The sequence below is a fragment of the Lonchura striata genome, chromosome 3 (genome assembly GCF_050655825.1).
Source record: "Lonchura striata isolate lonStrDom1 chromosome 3, ASM5065582v1, whole genome shotgun sequence".
NCBI lineage: Eukaryota > Metazoa > Chordata > Aves > Passeriformes > Estrildidae > Lonchura > Lonchura striata.
This window is the reverse complement of record NC_140705.1, coordinates 104885119-104904801: the sequence shown is the minus strand read 5'-3', so window position 1 is coordinate 104904801 and position 19683 is coordinate 104885119. Positions and strand designations below refer to the sequence as shown.

Sequence of the window (19683 nt, the reverse complement as noted above, 5' to 3'; positions counted from 1 at the left end):
TGTGTCAATGTAGATAGGTATCATAGTAAGGGCAGGTAAGGAAATTCTGCAGCAAAAGGATCTTTCATTCAATATGTTTTTACATTGCTTGTTTAGCCTGTGTTGAATTAAAAGTAACCTTGCAATGTGAATAGCAATGTCAAGTGATATCACAGTCTGGCTAATAACACATGAGCATGATTTCGAGAGGGCTGGACCAGCATGGCCCACACCAGGTAGGATCCCAAAGTCCTGGAAAATGCTGGGCAGCAATCCACACCCCAGGCCATTTCTCATGAGACCTGTTACTACAAATAGCCCGTGGCTACATTTGGGTATTCAGGTTTCGACAGGATGTGGCTGCTCTTTCTCACTTACCAGATGGCTTTTCATGTACCATCACCTGTCCTCCTTGCCTCACTAACAGAGTTGTGACAAGAGCTGTCCTGGTGGTTGTGAAAGCTGCTTTCTGCATGTGGCCATCATAATTATCACATGTGGGCACCTTTATTTAGCAAGTCCAGACATACATTACTGGTGTGAATGTCTTATGTTTGGGTACATTCATTTTATATCATTTATACAATGAGTGTGGGGTGGTGATATTTCACAGCCTAATCAGAGAGTTAAACCTGTGCAAAACCTGCTTGATCTAAGGACCAGGCTTTGCATGTCTGTATGACAGGGGATGAATTTCTTCATACTCTCCTGTTTGGAGGACATCTATGGCGCAGTTGTGCATTTGCACTAGTTGAAAGTAATTTGGTAATCCCAAACAAGTCAATGGAGGTTTTGTACTCCACTTCCCCATCTCCTGTCCTCAAGCACATTTTGTGCAAGGACCATCCTTATCAGCATCTGTCTTTTGAGTGATGATTTACTTGCCTCTGGGTCACTGTCCCTTTATGCAATACCAGATCTAAAATTACATCTGTCTGAGATCTTGACATGATCTCAAAGAATTAATACTGATTTCAAAAATTTATTGCCAGGAACTACATGTAATATTGCTTTAAATTAACCAGTAATTATTCAGAATCATGCAGGAAAGAGTTAAAAATACTAAACAAAAAAAAAAATCCCTTTTCCAGGCAACTGGACTCCTTCCTTTCAACACAGCTGTTGCAGGAGGTTTCAATGGTATGAATAAATGTATTTCTTTTAACACTTTTGTTGTTTAAAATGCTATTGTTTCATCTGAGGTGTGAGGAGATGTGCTAACCTTGTCAATGTGGGTGCAGTAGAGCAGAAATGATAACTGTATATACTTTTTTTTTATAAATATACAGAGAGTGTGTGTGTGTGAGAGAGAGAGACAACTTATTTAAATCCTGAATACAGTCAGACCTCATATGCATTGTTAAAAAAAAGCCCTAAAGAATTGCATATGGATTAGGGGGATGAATATTCTATTATTTCAGTCTGTTCTGCTGATCTTCTTATTGTGACTTTGTGCTTCAGAAATCTGCCAGGAATTTGGCTTTGCTGTACTAGACAGTAATTTTAAATGTGTATCAAGCACTTGATAGTGTATGATTTGCGTGCTGTTGCATTCCCATTCCCTAAATTTTCCACCAATTTATTACTTTTTTCATAGTGTTTTAATATTTCAGGATGATGAATATATACAGCATCATTAAAAGTAAATAAAAAATGCATGAAATTAAAAAATGGAATATTAGATGTTTCTTTGCTGTAATCCCTAGGTCCAATAGGAATGAAATGTCTCTGTTCTGTCAAGTAATCCCTAAACATGATTAGGGACCTTGTAGTTTCCACATAGCCCACATAATATTTGTATCATATAAGCCTATTTATGTAAGGTTTGAGTAAAAGTTGTTATTAGAAGACCTATAAACCTATTCTGCAATTCAAAAAGATATGCTTACCTCTTAATCTCTGTACTTCTATTATTTTGCTGGAGATGGCAATATGTCTTTAATTCATATTTCAGAATTCTGTTGCATCTTTTGGGTACTTATATTGTTCATTAACAATCCCATTGAAATGTATTTTTAAGACAGAGGACTGAGTTCAACAGTTCATCTACTCATGCAGCTTCTCCTTAAATCCTCATTGGAAGGGATGTGCATCTCTTTCTAGGTCTCTCCTTTGGCATCTGGGTTTAATCTGACCTGGGGGTCTGGAGATGGAGAGATGGTTTTTCTCATTTTGGGGAAGGGAAGGTGGAAAGAGGGAGGGGATTAATTTTCTCTGTTTAAGTCCTGTGATAATATATTTTCAGTGATGGAGGTGCTTCTGGCAGCCCCACAGAAAGTTTCAGAAATCAGCTTTTGATTTGATGAGTCCATAGCAGAGTTTTGGGGAGAAATAGCTAGGAAGAAGGAAAATGGGGAAAAGCATTGAATGACAAAAGAATAAGATAGGAGAGACAATGGGCATTTCCAGCTGTTTCTTGTGACACAGTTGTGTTGCAGGTGCAACAAACCAACACTTCCTATGTTCTGGCTCAGCTTCTTGCCTGGGCAGCAGAAATGCTCATAGTCCCAGTGTTGTTAGGTTGAATTCATTAATATGCAGAGGTATTCCAGTTCCATGGTAGCACAAGGAAGATCAATAAATAAATAAGAATAGTAACTTAAATACTTCTATGATTTGAGTAGGCTTTCACAAATAAAATATTTTAAAATGATACTAGGGGTCAGCTGTGGCAATTCCATATTTCCCATAAGAAAATTTGAGATTATATTAACCTTGGGCTATTTACTCAGAAAAACCCTGTGGTAATACACATGTATTGCTTTCCATACTGCACTGAAACTTACTTTTATTTCATTTTCAGCTGTTAGGGTGGCATTTGAGCAATAGCCCTATTCTTGTATTTATGAACTAAGAGAAGCAAAAAACAGCTCACTGCTGAGCCCAGGGATCCTCTTCCAGGAAAACTGAGATCAATAACTGTTATCAAGTCTTCATTTATAGGGAGTGTTAAATGACCACAAAGTCCTGACATTCTTCAGTTAATATAGGTTATGCTTAAAACCAGGCTATCTACCCCCTGCCCCCCACACCAAGCTACCATAGTCAGAAATTTTGATCTTTGGTATAATTTTAAGCAGTCACTTTCTGTTGTTACAATTCCTTTTTAGCTGGAGGGACTCTATTACAGCAGAACCAATAAGTTAGAGGTGAACCGTGGTTTCCCTCACCAACCTCCTCCTTCCTGCAAGTAGTAGAAGGTGGGAATGAGATGATGATACTTGAAGCTCATTTTGTCATCCAAGGCAGAGATTTATAATTATTATTGAAGTTACTCTTGGGTTTTGGTAATCAGCAAAAAGGGAAGTGCACACCCCAACCAGAACAGAACAACCCCTGAAAACTGAAAAGCCTTGCACACAGATGAGTTTTCAGATGCCTTTATTCCCTCAGTTTAAGTGGAAAAGAGGGATTTGGGAAAGCAAGAGCTTAATTTAGCAAAATAATATTATGCTTTCGATCCTTAAAATGAATGAATTATTTGGATACTTAGCAGTATAATGTCTTTGAATAATGCTGGTACTTAAGTTGGAAAAAATGATATTGTCAGTGTGCTGTGTTTTCCTCTTATGATGTTTTTACCAATTTGGCATTTATGGGAAGCAATATCATTGTTGAGAAGTTTCCAAATTGCTTTTTATAGAAATCTGCAGAAATTAAATCTCCTCCTTGTTATGAAAATGAAGTGATGTCTTGAGACACTGGTATATTAGCACAAATCTGTAGAGACAGTAAGCCAAATTCTGCTTGCAGTTATTGTGTGACCACTTTTAATAGCTTCAGGAAGCTGTGTTAGGTGTAGGCTGTTGCAGGGCATTGTAAATAAGCACCTGCTTAACTACAGCATGTGAGCAGCAGTGAGAGGCAGTGAAACATCCCAGCCTTTCCCCTTTCCCCTCAGACTGTGTGACTCAGGACATATTGGAAAGAAACACAAAAAATGGGTTGGAAGTGAGACCAGTTCATGGGCAGTCCAAGCAAGCCACTGTTTAGAGGGGTGCAGTGCAGAATTATTTTGACTCAGAACCATAATGGGTCTTCATAGCTGGATTTAAACCACATAAAAGTGCTGTATGTGATGTGTTTAAATTCACTGACAGAATTAAGGCAGGACCAAGGCAAGTGCATGATTGATTTTCACAAATACAATCAAATCTAAGAGATGGAGATGCAAGATGGATCAAATTTTAAGACCTGATTTACCTACATCAGGTATTTAATGGGATGCTTAATTTGATTGCTTCACCAAAAACTACTCACAGTAGTAAAGCCACTGACTAAATGTCTGTGCAATCAAGGGATCTGTGTGCATCTACATCTTGATCATCTTGATTTCCATGTACAAATAACCAGCAATTAATGGTTCAGAATTACTGCAGGGAGTGGTTTAAGGTTCAAAACGGCAACTCTAGGGTTTGGGGGTCCTTTAGCATTCTTTCACAATGTTTTTTAGGGGTACAGACAGGCTTGTGCAAGTCCATGTAAAAAGGTGATTTTTAACTTGGGTTGCAGAAGGCTCTTCACGGCTACAGCTAGAAGCCATCTCTCTTCAGCAAGGTTGGATGCTTTTAATAATGAGATTTAGGCACTTAATATTAAACCAAACATATTAGCCTACTCCTGTGTAGCCTAAGTGTCCCATTACATGGGTTTGTTGATAAAAAATCAGGAAAGATCTTTAAATAGAGAGATGACAGCTATTACATGTATTTTGTAGCAATCACAAGGCACTGTACACTTTCTTCTTGGGATTTAACACATTTCTGAGTGAAAAGTCAGCAGTCAGTCACTCTTGTGACTGTTTTTATTTATTTTTTTATAATTTGTCTCATTGTAATGTGTATTAAGTACATTAGACTATCAGACCAAGAGTGGTGAAAATACTGATAGAGTGTTGAAAATACTGATACGTCCTCATTATTTTTACTGTAGTATTTCTAAAGTAGTGAATCATCAATTACATTTAGTCTTTTTATTTCCCATAGCACAGCTACAACAATTGAAATGCTCACAGTCTTTTTCAGCACTCATTTGAGTTCAGGGAAACTTTGGCTGTTTTCTCACAGTAACCTTTACAATGCAACCGATAAACATTAGTTTTGTTTTAATGACTCCCAAATAATGTCATATTTAAATGAAATGCAGTTTGCCTCAGCAGGGTTCTTTGAATTTATGAGCATTTTTGTCCCATATCCTACAATAATGTGACAAATATTTGCATTTTTACTGTTTTCTTGAACACTTTTAAACACCCGTTTTTAGGAGACTTCAGATTGCTTTTGAACATATTTGAATGCATTTTTAGCTATCACCAAGCTTAAAATAGGAACCCCTTTTTCAGCTTATCTTTATTAAACACCTGTAAAAATCAGTGGTATTTCTTTTTTCTTATAAAGCTTTCTTCCTTTAACAAATGCCAGAAATGCTGCACTGTTTGTTGCAGTATGGGCTTCTTTTCTTGGTGGTAATGGGCAATAAATGGTCTGGTAATGTCTCTTCCATACACACAGGCATTTGCCTGCCTGAATATCATAAACAGAAACTTAAAATTGTAGTGAAATGCATCTGATCTTTACTTATAATCAATTAATATTAGAAATGCCAGGCAGCTTTTAGAAGATATCCAGAATTAAATCTTAGAAATTGATCATTCTGCACAAATGAACATGCTTACAATAAACCTCTGATTTGAAGAGTAGGTGGCGAGGCATGGCAGTGGCCAATTATTTATATTTTCTTATTGAATATTCACTTCCATTTTTTTTAAAACCATGGGTTTATTTGTCAGGGGAGGGATTTTTGTGGTGTTTGGGGTGTGTCTGTTGTTTGGGGTTTGCTCAGACAGGTACTTCAGAAGAAATGTTATTATTAAGCATCTTTATAATGTAAGCATGGAGTTAGCAGGTTAATCTTGTTCTTGGAGGCAGTTTCACAGAGTTTTTCATGTCTTGGCTGGGTTAAGTTTTGTTTTCACGTGCTTTTTTTTAAAGAATGTATATTGGCTGCTTATTTTTAAAGTAAGTTTTCATGTGTTGGACCAAATTAAAAAGAAATCAATCACATTAATTCATGCATCTTCATCCAGTCATATTAAGAACTCGTGAACATTTGCGGAAGTCAGTGGGAAGGTTTATGTATTGTTGTTCTCCTGCAAAAATAACTTCTGTGTGTGGTTTCTAGTAAAAAAACCCGGCCAAATAACATGTACAGAATTTTGTAAGTGAAAGAAAATAATTTAAAATAAGATGGTGGTTACTTACCAGTCTGCATTTGAGCACTGTGTTAGATGTTGTTTAAAATTAGACTTCCTTAATGGACTAGTGAGGGAAGGCGGGAGTGAAAACAAGAAAAAGATGACAGAAGTAAATATGCTCATAAATACAGAAACGACATGTTTGCTTTTGTGGCCTTTGATCAAGCCCAGGAGTTTACTTTCAAAGGACGTCGCGGGATGCTTGGGAAAGGAACAAGCACCCGGCGTAATTGGGAAGGGGGAAGGTGTGCAGCAGGGCGGCTGCTGCTGCTCCTGCCTCTCTGATAAGATTGTAAGAGTTGCCAATATCAGTATTCAGCCTTGTAGCGTGTCAGGGCGCTTTCATGTGAACTGAAGTGAACTGTCTGTACGCGCTCCTTCCCAGCGCTCGGCGCCGCATTGAAGTCAGGGGAGAGCTAAAAAAAAGATTTGAGGATTGCCCAATTTGTTCTGACATAAAGAGATGTTTAGCTCTGTGAAAGGTGGTGGAGGCAGAGCGCCTGACTGACATTTCAACAGGCTGTCTGCTGGGATTGCTCACTTCATGTCCCTTCATATTCCTGCTGTGTCCTGCGCGAGTGCTCTTGTCTAATCTTCACAGCGAGAGAACCAAGAGTCCCCTGGGCTTCGGTGCTCAATACCTTGTTAGACGGGGCGTACGATGCCACAGCTCCTTCTTTCATCCTCGCTTTTGCTCTAATGTTTCAGGCTTCTTTCAAGTCCAATTATTTTTTTTTTTTTTAAAGTGATTTGCTAAAATAACTGACTGTGTCTCCTAATCGCCTTGGTCTTCTCTTGGCACTACTAGATGTGGGCGATAAAAATACATGGAGGGGAAGAGAATAAAAAATCCCATTAAGTCAAAGCTTTAAGCATCGTTCTGTGCTTTTGTTTTTAAATTAGGGTGCATTGACCTCCTTTGGCTGGTTTAGAAAACAGATGATAGAGAATACTCCTTGAACAAGCAGTGGGAGGTATAACATGTTGATAATAAAGCTGAGACAGTGCCTGATCAGGAATGGTGAACTGCATACCAGGGGCTGCAGGGAAGTTTAGTTGTTGAGGGTCTGTGTGCTTTTACAATTCCAAACGTGTTGTGATGCATTCTGGCATGCCACGTCCTGTTAGATCACATCAGGGCAGACCATGGAGCCAAATAACACTAAGAACATGAATTAATGGGAGCTAATGCTCACCTCTTATTCCAGGAGCATTATCAGGTACCTTGTTAGCCACAGTTCCTATCTGGATTCAATCCTCCTAAAACAGAGATGATATTAAAGATATATGTATTATGTTTTGGACAGATAGATACATCATTTTTCATTAGCTTTCTCAAAATACATTAATTAATGGATGTAGTTTAATCCATGTTAAGCCTTTAAAATTATTCACATACTGCACTCATAGTCTTCCTTTACATCTTTTTAAAGGCACTTCTTTCCCTCAAGTGTATTATTGCTGGTGGCAAAAAGCAGAATGGTAACATACTCTGCTTCCTGTAGATCTGGGATCCCTACACTGTGAACCCAAAAACACATTGCATGGATTCCATGGTGCATATGGCTGCCACTGCTCAAGTTTCCCCTCAGTTTCAATAAACAGCTCTAATAAACATCTCCTCATCTCTCTCTCATCTGGAGATGCAATTGTGTTTCTCACCAGGCTAGAGATTTCTGATGCAGACCCCTATTCCCAGATATACCTTCCAAACTTTTGTATGTAAAGCTGCACCCTTGTTCCTTCCACAGTTGAAGGACAGCTACAAAAACCAGTGACCATGAGTAGCTGCATGGTTTCCCTCAGCCAGTGGCATATCTAGTCTCATATTCTGTTTGCTAGAACCAGCAACAACTTCTTTTCCTGCAACAGACTGAACAGGTGGATGTTAAAACTAACTTCTTATCATTTCTGTAGCACCTACAGCCCAGAAGAACTGAACTTATATCAGCACACTGTCACAATTTGAGGGTGTTGTATAGGTGCTGTAGAGGTCTCGTCAGGCTATTCAGAAGACAAAATTCCAGACCTTTGAAGTTAAAATTACCAGGGAATTACCCAGTGAGCTTCCTGCTGTAGGTACAGTCCAGGTAATACCAGGAGGTTTTAAAAAGGGGCTTGATAGATCTCAGACACACCAGAAAAGGCTCTCACAAAACACAAGGATCATTTAGAAAATGGGATACCAAGGAGGTAGTGCCAGTTGTGCCCATCTTAGTTGGTGGGGTATCCTGAACTCCTGTGGGTATTTCAGGGTGGAGAAGCATACTGGCAAAATGTCTTCATCCTTCAAGCTGCGGTCCAACAGTTTATGGTCTAAGTCTAATTTAAACATGTGAATAATTATTCAGGAGATGTGTGGGGACAGGCTGTGTGTAGTGCTACATACATTTAGTGGTTTACTGCGTTGAATGCTAAGCAAGGGCTGTGTGCTCCCAGTAGAAAGGAAGCCAGTGCACGCAAGATGTTCACAGGTACAGACAAATTCCTGTTGGTGTGTGTGTGCTTGCAGGCTTGCTTCCTTCCTATTTGCTTTTGTATACACGTATCATTATGTAATATTTCACCTATATCATTAATTTAATAGTTTTATGAAATTTGTACTTGCTTGTGCAAGCATAATAGGGAAGCCCATGCTGTTAACTGAAGTTGATTGTTTTCAAACCACTGGTTACAGAACTTACCATCAATTTAACAGAAGTTGTGTTTATTTAAAAATTGACTTAAAAGACAGTAAATGACTTGATGACTCATTAAATCAATTTAAAAATTGACTTAAAGTGCAGTAAGTGACTCATTAGGTTAAGCTATAGGAAAACACCCAATAAAAAGAAGAAAAAAAGAAACCTGGCAGGAAGTTGTAGGTTCATATCCTGATTTATTTTTGTTCAGAATAAAATGGTCTGATTACCAAAAGTGGATGCAAGGACATCTACCTGACTATTATGAAATACTCAGGTAGTAAAAGCAGTGCCATTAAGCAAAGGGCCAAGTGTCACTGAAATACTTCCCTGATTTTTATATCAGTAAATGAAGTTTACAATAATGCTTTGGCTGGGAGATACTGAGTTGCATAGCAGGATGCTTTTAAATTACTAATGTTGAGCAACTGTTCTATATGTCTCAGATTTTTTGAACATAATGTCTATATGTTAAACAGTTTTCTATGGTATTTAAAAATTGACATTTCAAAGAGTGTAATAGCATAATGAAATGTAAACTGAGAACAGGAATGAGTTAATTAGACTAATGATCCCTTGACTCCTTTATTAGCCAGCTCTTTAGAAATTGGGATTAGCTTTGTTTTCTCTGCTGAATAAAGACAGGAGGGATGATGTTGATTCTAGTAAATGACAGCACCAGAAGAAATTAGTGTTTTCCTGTTCGTTATAGGTTTCATCATCTGAGATAAAAATTTAGCCCTCCTGTATGCATCCCTTGTTTCATTACACTTTGAGTTTCACTTGGATTGAAAGAGAAATCAGGAAAATAATTTAGGAATGCCTACTGATTTCATATCATGATTTTAAGGGTGATCCACTCTATGTGATTTCTGGTCTTGAAACTTTACAACTCTTTGTGCAAACCTGGAGTAGATTGGGTTTGAATTTAAATGAAGTTTCAGAAAAGGCCAGTTTACAACTTTTTAATCTAGGTTTTGAACACTTAATTTGTCCTCTCTAAAAGAGTGATTTGCACATCTCTATTGCTTTTAAGGGCTATCAAGAAGTATGAGAATTATCTCTATAGTGGTTCAAACCAAGCATGCACAGAGAAACAAAATCTTTTTTACGACAAATAGGAGGATTTGTAAGTCAGCAGCTGCTAGTGAAACAACATCATTAAAACTTCTAGCAATTCCAGACCTTGCTCTCGGGACTTGCTCAGGCCAAGCAAAACCTTAAATAAAGTGCTGAATTATAGGCAGGAAAAAGAAAACCAGAATTTAAATTGGCAGGAATTAGCGATGATTCACTAAGCTAATTTCTTCCCTCTGTTTCCCTTGTGTGATGGCGCGTGGAGTGGCGCTGGGATGAGGGAGGGCAGAGTTGGAGCTGCTGACAGCCAGCTTTTAAGTTTGGATTCTTTCTGGTAGGTCTTTATCCTGCAAAGTAATGAGCTCGTCAGCTTCCCCTGAAACCTATAGGTATCGAGGGCACCCAGCGCCGTGCAGGATCAGATCTTTAACGAATGCCTGAGGAATACAAAATTTATCACACAAATGAGGCGACAGAGAGGAGGTGGCAGCAGCTGAGTTATGAAGCTTTTTACTTACAGGCAGGGTTAGTTTGCTATCCTGCACGCCCTTGTTAAGCCTTCTGTGAGCACCACACTGAAGCAGAAGTAATAATGCCACTTGTTTATAGTCCAGTGTTTCCAGCTTTCTGGAGGGTGCTTTTGGTGGCGGGATGGCAGTCAGCAAGCTCGGGTGTCACTGCTCCTCTCCTGCTTTGTGGAAAGGAGCATCTGGAGCCCATCACATGCCTGTTGGTTGTTCCCTAGGTGCTGCTGGGTGGCTCTTTGGTGTGATGCTCACTGGGTGCTTGGTTTTGGCCTGTCCTGGGCAGGGGCTGCAGCCTGTGCATCGCACGTGGCAGAGCCGAGCGCTGCTCGCGGTCCATCGCCGCGCCCGACCTTGCGGCTCGCTGTTAATTTGAAGTAGCGGAATTAAAATTTTCCATTCTTTTGCATTGTCATGCCTCACGTTGATAAGCACAAAGAAATGTAAATAAAAAAGACCTATTTCACAACCCTAGCTACAACCTTTTTGTTTTATGACAAAAGACAGTTAATTAGCATACTAGCAGTAAGCAGCCTTCCCAAACTCGTGCTAATTATGTATTCTGTTGACCGTGACTCCAGTCATAAGGTAATTGGCTTGCAGCAACATGACATTTCAAATCATCTCTTGAAATTACATCAAAAAGCCAGCCTGTTTTGTTTTGATAGGGGAACAATCAATTTGATAAGTGGTAACACAGCTCATTGTTTCACATTAATTAGACTAATTGCAGCATGTTAGCCTCTGAAATAGACAGAACTTGGAGAAGACAAAGGCTGTGGCCTTTAGCATGCAGTGCATGTGGTGGTTCCACTTGCTTGCACATACTGTAGGCAGAAAACAGAGTTGTTAGGATTCAGCCTTGCGGGAGACTGGGTGTTAACAGTGGTTTGATGTGTTATGCTTAATCCACTGGCTTTCAATTATAAGATCTATGTTCAAAAAAATCCCAGAGAGAGGAAGAGGGGAAGAAAAAAAAAAGCCATTTCAATACTAATGGTGACAAAAAGTTTTTGGTTGTCTTCTGTGTTGAGTCTCCTGAAAGACAGACCAGGGATCTGGCCACAAGATCTCTTCTAAGTTTTGGCACTGAGAGATATGATTTAGTGGTGGACTTGGTACTGCTGGACTCAATCTTCCAGCCTAAATGATGCTATGATTCTATGTTTATGGACTAAAAGACTTCTCTTTGAGGAGCCTTTACTTTTGTTCTTGCTTTTCCTGCCTGTTCCCTCTAGTGTTTTATTTCTTAGGATACCTCAGTTAGGTGATTTTTATTTTCAGTTTCATATTTGCTTAAGAATAATGTATGGGGGAAGAAAAATAATGCATAATGGATGGATTACTGAAAACAGATAGTAGAGATGCATAACCCACCCACGCATTTCTAATTTAGAGCATCTTTGCCCGCTGTTGAGATTACCAATTGTACTTAGCTCTGTGATGATTTTTGTGATCATCTGTAGATTGACATGGCCAAATGAATTTTGCTTGTGACCTAATTGAAATATAAACCAAAGTTTTAAGAGATGAAAAGTTTAAGGGGTTATCTCAGTCCACAGGTTAGGCTAACTTCATTCCACAGCCTGGTACAGTGGTTCTTGCACATCAAATCCAACATCAGGCCACTGGATATGTAAAAATATTTTATTTGATCAGTACATTGCTGGTACATTTGGTAAACACGGTAATAGCAGCAGCTTTTCAGTCTTTGAGAGAGACTGGATCCCAAAACTATATGCATGAGACCAACCCTGCCTTTTCTTTTACATTTCTGTAGTCTGTATGTACCATCAGATTATTTTACCTTCTGTAGTTACCTCCATTCAACAAAATCAATCTTTCTTTGCTTGAAAAAAAAAAAAAAAAAAAAAAAGGTAGATTAAAACCAAACGAAAAAAGAGAGAGAGGTTAGGGAACAATTCTTAATCATTGAATTGCTTACATGAAAGCTGCAGTTCTTCAGTTGCTCTCTGTGGAAGGGAAGATTTTTATTTTGAAGTGAGGTGAGGAAATTTAGGCAAGTCTGGGTACAGACTTCACTTACACATCTTTGCTTCTGTTACTCCTCCTCACACACATGCCCCAGTCATTGGCTGGTTAGACAGTAAAACCTCTGGGGCAGAGATTTTGATAAAGTCACCAAGAGTCTGTGTTTGTGGAAGTGTCATTTCATTTAAATTAAAGACTTTGTTCTAACAGCTGAACATTCTATTTGCTCATGGAAGCTCTATTTTTATTAGTTTTGCTTATGCTTTATGTTGGCCCCTTAACAAGTGGTCATAAACTCTGTTTTAGATCCAGCTACCAGTGACTTCATACTACTGATTTATTTCTATCATTTACCGGCAAGAATATATTTTTTAAAACTTAATCTAAGCAAATCATGCCTCTCAGTCTTCTTTCTCCTGTGCCCTCCATTTACTTTGCTCCTTCTTCAACATTTAAACCACCTTCCATTGAGCTTAAAATTACGCCCGGATTAGCGATGTAACTACCCCAGTGTGCTGCTCTTACTAAAAAGTCCTGCGTTTATACAGGAGGTGAATTGGAAAGAAGCAGAAGATTGGAGCCTTTTAGCATTCAGCTTAAGTGCTGGTTCCACTTGCCTGAGCACAAGCTGGAGCTGGTGCTGTTAGGATGCAAGCCTGCACCCTCGCTGTCACTGCTGGTCCTTCTCTAGTCAGGTTCCTGCTTGGAGCAGAGCAAATCTTTGCTCAGTTAAGCGAGCGTCAGTCACTGGCAAGCTTGGCTGCCAGCCCAGGTTTGTTAGACTTTTCTGTGCTGCACCTGAATGAGATATTGAGAAGACATGGCTACCTAAACAGAGCCTAGAAGCTGTAGATGTATTAAAAAAAAATAATTAAATTGTCAAGGGGATGACAGAATAATTTTGAGAATATAAGTTATACTTCCAGCGCTCGCCCGGGAGGTTTGCAATAAGGAACCTGCACTGCCTGCTTGGTGACACGTCCTGTGTGATCTTGTTTAAATACCTTTCTCTATTTTCTTGAAATCCAAGACTAGAAGGTATTGCTGACTTCTGACAGAGAAACAGGGGCATGGGCAAAACATAGCTTAGCAAGCTAAAACACATTGATACCATCCTGCAAAGGTGCTGAGCTCTTTCAAAGGTGCCAAATGACTTTGGCTTGCATCAACAGTGGGCACTTAACTGCATGTAGGATTGTGCTTTTAAATTGCTGGGCTACTATCCAGTCAAAGTCAACAGGACCACCTTCAAATGGAAAAGGAATGGTGAGAAATAAAGTTGCAAAGTTTTTGGGTTGCATGAAGGCATAGGCAGCGGGTACTCTGCACAGCAAATTGAGGAAAATCAGGAAGAGAGTAAAACGAGATAAAATAGGAATAGTTTTTAAATAGGAATTGCTGGCAGAGCTATTAATCACACAAGTCTTTGAGCTGTAAGGATTGCATGAGCGGAGCTAATACGAAAGGAGAGAGATACTTTGCCGATATCCTGAAATAGACTGTTAAAAGCAACAAGGAAAATTTAAGGGAGATAATGTCTGAACAGATTAATGACATGTAATGATAATTTTTAAAACCCCAAATCTACAGAAAAACCCCAAATCTCTTCAAATATCCAAATCCCCATGTGTGACTGTTTTTTTTTTTGGGTTTTTTTGTTTGTTTGTTTGTTTTTTTTTTTGTTTTTGTTTTTTTTTTTGTATGGGACAGCCTTGTAATAATCGATTTTGCAAGTTGCTGGTGTTGTTATACAGTCTCAGCTCTGAGCTTTGACTCTGATCTCATTTGCACTAGTCAAATAAATCAAACTTTCTGCTGTTTCTCTGTCTATACACTGCAAGAGGGACCAGAATGTGGACTCTGCTAGAGTCTGTGTGGTTTTTAGCAGATTTCACAGCACATCTGAAGCAGGTTTGAAAAGGAGGAGAAAAAAGCATTTGTCATTGCTGCCTAAGGTAGGCCAGCACCTGCTTTCTGCAGACTGCCAAACTAAATGGGGGACTTAATGCAGGTAGGGACCTTTTGTCTGAAAAGAGGAATCAAGAATCTGTGAATATAAGACAGAGACCTGAGACATAACTTGTATTATTGCATTTCTTGTCAAAATCTACGCCACCATCTTTGAAATGATGGCATCATTGCAGCAGATTCAGGACAAATTGACCACAGGTTGAGGACTTTGCACAGGGATTTTTTTTTTAAAGTCCTCTTCTTGCTATTCCTATGACCTTCCACCCCTAATGTGCAATTGTAGCTGTTTAATGAAAGAAAACAAACTTAAATTCTGCACTGACCCAGACTTGTGAAACAAGGAGGGTTTTCAGTGAAGCTTTCATAAGCTGTAAATCTGTAAAATTTAGCTCATATTACATTCTCATTGAAAATGGGTTATATGATAATTTATGTTGAGCTGATCATAACTAAGCACCTCATAGTAGTGTCCTTCAAGAAATTTTAATCAAGATTGTCTTTCTCTCTCCACCTCTCTTGGTGCAATTTCAAGAGGTTTATTTGCATGTCAATCCGCACGTGTCACTGGAGTTATTCCACTGAAGCAAGCACAACATCCCGGCTGCGTACGTGTTTTACAACAGCATAATGTCAGGTGACTCTCTGCATTTATTTCTGATTTGTGCTAGTGGGAGAGTCAGGCCCTTAATTCTCTTAAGCCCTGAAAACAGGGATATTTCCAAGTGCCTCTCAGATCTGTTTTCCAAGTCTTTTTGTGCTTTGCAGTGACTGTGCAATGAACAGTGTAGGGGGAGAAAGTGTGGATCCTATGAAAATCACTGAGCTGGTCCAATCTTTTATTTTAGAATCAGTGTCAAAAGGTGTTTCTAAGTATATTTGACATTTACTTTTAGAGGCCTGTTTTCTCTTGAGGTTTTCCCCCTCTTTGTTGTATGGTGCACAGGAAAGGGATTCCAGAGTGGTGTCTTGGGCAGCAAATACCTGGAGAGTCCTCTCCAGAACCAAATTGCCAAAAGCTCTTTACATCTAGGACCATCTTTTTTTACAGTATTTATGCAGTCTTTAATATGGTGGGGTTGTACGGCAAGGCCAATTACTCCATAATTGGTGATAATTAACAGTTTCCCACCTAAGTATGTATAATCAAGACAAACAGGGTGGGGAGAGGTGTGTTGGTAAGAGTGGGTGTGTTGATTTCTCATGCAGGCTTTTTTTTGTTTCATAATTAAAGGCTTATGGTATGAAGTTACAAATGGGTGGACTCCTAATAGAATCCTAGAAAGGATAAACAAGTTTTAAACAGATTTTTGAATGGATGTTGAAGACAAAGACTACAAGCTATGGCCAGGGACGTTTGTTTCAAGAAACGCAGCAGAACAGAATTTTAGATAATGCATTAATCACACTACGTGTCAAGCTTGACAGCCAAGGTCTAAGTAGTTTTCATGCCATGGTGAAGCTTTGGATTTGAAGGTAGGAGACTTGGGATTTGTTGAGCAGGGACTGAAGTGGAGGAGTAGGAAAACAGAGGTACAGGAAACATAGTTGGACAATGGTAGTTGTAGCCACAGCAGGTGAAGTGGCTGGGGGAGGCTGGGACAGTGGAAGTTGAGACACTGGTTTGTGGTCAGACAGTTTGCAACTTGCTCTGTATGGAAAAGTGAGGGATGTTCAGTATATTTGCCCCTGGAGCCTACAAAATCAGTAGTCACTACCAGGCTTCAGATTTTCTAAGTTACATAAAATTAATGGAGATATGCTGCAAACCACTCCTCTCTCTCCCACTCTTTTGCTGCATTTTGTAGGTTTTTGTTTGGTTGGTTTTTTAGCTTTTCCTTCCTGCCAGTAAGCATTGAAAGTTCAGGCAGAGGTATTTTCAAATTTCTTTTACGTCCCATCAGTTGTTTCTGGCTATGTTCCAGAGAGGGAGAGAAGATGACAGGTTTTCATTGGTCACTTAATTGTGTGTGTCCATTGGTTTTTATGACTTTCAAATTTATATTTTTGTGTGCTTAGGGGCTTTTGTGACAAGGTGCTAATGGGTTCCTGGCTGGGCAAGCACCTGTGTCAGAAAGTGTTTCATTGTGTCCCTTGTTTTTCCACCTCTGACTGCTTTTATTAACTTGCATATATATACCTTTATTGCAGCCCCCCATGTATTTTTGTTTTGATGGTGAGGGGGCCGGTGGAAGGGTGGTAGTGGTCTTATAATCTGCATGTACACAAAGGAAACTATTAGTCTTATGTGGAAAAGAATCTTTTGATATAGAGAGAAAACAGAAGTTGGAAAATGAGTTTGTATATGTGCCTGAGAGACAAGAAAGCTATAGAAGATACAGAAACAATTTGGACCACTGACTTGTCCAGGGGTTTATCTCGTATGATCTGAGAAGTTCTGAAGGGTGGGCTGAGGGTAGCTGATAGATATCCTGCTGATGGAAGATGTCATTTCCCACTGCTAGGCTCCACGAAATGGTAGATAAAGGTATCCTATGTGGTTTCCTAATAAAGTGCTTCCAAATGAGCACTTGCTTCAGCTGCTCCAGCCTAGTGATTGTGAAAGCAAGGAGAAATGGCATCTGTGGCTTTAAAAGAGAAGCAAAGCACCCACAAGGTGATCTCTGCATTAGACTGTAATCTACATTAGGAAGAAGACCTTAAGTCCCCTCAGGATACTGTATTTAAACCTGTGCTCCTGTTGCAGTAATGCAAATTCTGCTTCTGTAAAGAAGATAAAGGCAAGCTTTTTTTTTTAAATTTTTTTTGCTTAATTTGCTGACATTTCCTCTAAGATGCAATATATTGATGACCTGATGCATTTAGGGAGATAAGGTTTGTTCCCCATCTTATTTCTATGCAATAATTTAGCATTTTATCCCAGTCCAAATGTGGAAAAAATTTGTTGCAGAATTTGGCCATTTTAGCAGTACAGCTAAATAAATTATTATTACAGAGTATTCTGGCTCTTGTTCTAAAGAGCTGTCATCACCTCTTTTAATGGAGAATTACTATGTTTTTTGTGCTTCCTAGTTTGCTCTTGCACATGGTTTTGCCCTCTGCACTTCTCCAAAGGTTAAGACCTGCTGATCAACTTCTAGGTGGGTGCAAAAATCCAAGTTTTAGTGAGCTTGTGGTTCCCTTAAAATAGAAGTAGAGTAGCTTTGGAAATGTGTTTAGTCAACAGACCTTCTGAATAGAACAAAGACCTTAACTTCCAAATCTGTAGGACAAATCTTGAACAATAAAGGATCTCTTGAGACCCATAGAGTGTCTCCTGGCATAGGATCTTAAAAATGGGTTTTGTATATTAGTTTATGCAGTCATGTTATAACAGGGAGATGGCCAAGAATGGGGGAACAGTAAATATAAATGATCTTTTTATGACCCAAATGTGCATATGAAATGTAGGACAGACGGGTTTCAAAATCAGTTCCCTATTGTGGGACCTGCCTTTAACACTGGAATTGCAGGTTTTTTTCTGTTGTGTTCCAAAGACAAAAGATTATGTGATGCTACAAAAAAAAATGATTATATCTAAGCCTCTACAAATTTAAATACATCTGTTGTTTTTCACTCCCTTTTCAGACAGATTAGCAGAAACTATACTGCATGTGTTTGTCCCTTCCAACTGATAGACATCTTTCATAATTTTAACTGATCTATAAACATCTTTCCTACAAGAAAAATGCCCATTAAAAAACAAATGTGTCTGATTACTGCTGGTCTGGTGATGATGTATGGATGGTTTTGTTTTCTCTGTACAAGGAGGGAGAGAGATGATTTTTCCTTGAAATTTTCTGTCTTTATGGTTTTTTGCAGACGCTGCTTTATTGGTGGTTGGTTTTTAATTCAGTGTATTACAAAAGCTTGTCTCCTTAGAAGCCTTCCATCCACCCCTGGCTAATAACAATGACAGTGCACTGGGAGCTCATTTAACACGTGGGCTGGACTGCAAGCTGTGCCCTGCTCCTTTTGCTGGGAAAGCAGCTGCTGAGATGCCTTTTGAGACACTTTGGGCTGACTTCTCCTCCATCCCAGCACTGCTGTACTTTGCAGCAACTTCAGGGCTACTCTCTGTTTGTAGATGGGTATTTATACCTGATACCCACAAAACCAACAAATTACAGAAAGAAATCTGTTCTGGTGGTCTCTGTCCAAATGCCAGCACAGTTGCTGAGGAAAAAAGGCAGCACTTCTAAATGAGACGGATATTTGGGGCTTGGATCTTGCACCTTGAGTCCTCATAATCTGTTGTCCCCACAACCAAATTCACCTTCGAGATACACTGCTGAGAGAGTTTGAGTAATTCAATGTCATTAATTAAGTTATTCTAGAATTACTCTAGTGTAGCTGTGAACAAAATTAAGCCTCTAGTCTGTTCTGGGAAATTGGACAGATCTGTTTTTTTTCTAGGTGGTTTCTAATACATTTCATTCAGAATTTTTTTGATGAATGTCATCTAGTCTTTGGGCATTGGCTCAGTGTCTGGTGTTTGAGCACCCTGACAATTTGTCACTGGCCAAAAGGAATGAAAGGCTAATTTCTGCACAGAACACTTCAATATTTTATTTTTTTTTTCCCTGAAGCATGGAATGCTTTGAAGGTGTCATAAATACATGGATAGAATAGGAGACTCATTCCTAAGGATCTCAGAGTGCTCCAACTTATTTACCTAAATGATCCTGGCTTGTTTAGCTCAGTTGTTTGGAGCACGGTGCTAATAACACCCAAACTGAGGGTTCCCCATATGGGCCAGTCACTTTTGAATAATCCTTGTGGGTCCCTTCTAACTCAGAATATTGTGTCCTGTGATCTTAAAGCTTAGTCTTGTCATGGTATTTGTTTTTGTTGTAATTGTTGTTTTAATCACTGTTGCTGTAATTCTCACCAGGAAACAGTCTGCAAGTGAGAGGCAGAGATTCAACAATACTTTTCTTTAAACTGCATAAAAAAAAAAATCACTTGGGTGTTGCTCTGCCATGACTTCACAGTTTCTAAGGTCCCAGTAAAACTTTGTGCTAATGCTGATGCAATATTCTTGGCCAAAGAACAACTTATCTAAGTTCACTGGAAACCTGAAGGGAGGTGAATCCACCAAGGTCAGTAGCACAATTATATAATTTTGCCTTGTGAATAAACAGATGTTCTATTTCATAAGTATTCACACCTATAGTATTGGATATTAGGTGAAGTACCCCAGCCTGCT

General features: G+C 39.1%; 1 protein-coding gene and 1 long non-coding RNA gene across 50 annotated transcripts in view; both read left to right on the top strand.

Moving 5' to 3' along the window:
- The window catches only part of ESRRG (estrogen related receptor gamma), a 371594-nt gene that overhangs the window by 151528 nt on the left and 200383 nt on the right, over positions 1-19683 (top strand). For 4 of the 49 annotated variants that reach the window (XM_085577138.1, XM_085577149.1, XM_085577137.1 and 1 more), the window contains one exon: positions 1071-1119. The exons of the other annotated variants lie outside the window; for them this stretch is intronic. The gene's annotated coding sequence lies outside the window, so the exon portion shown is untranslated. The remainder of the gene's footprint in view (positions 1-1070; positions 1120-19683) is intronic. 49 annotated transcript variants of the gene reach the window in all.
- The window catches only part of LOC146768048 (uncharacterized), a 49904-nt gene continuing 31346 nt past the window's right edge, over positions 1126-19683 (top strand). Inside the window, exon 1 of the long non-coding RNA XR_014954516.1 lies at positions 1126-19576. This is a non-coding gene — a long non-coding RNA (uncharacterized LOC146768048). The remainder of the gene's footprint in view (positions 19577-19683) is intronic.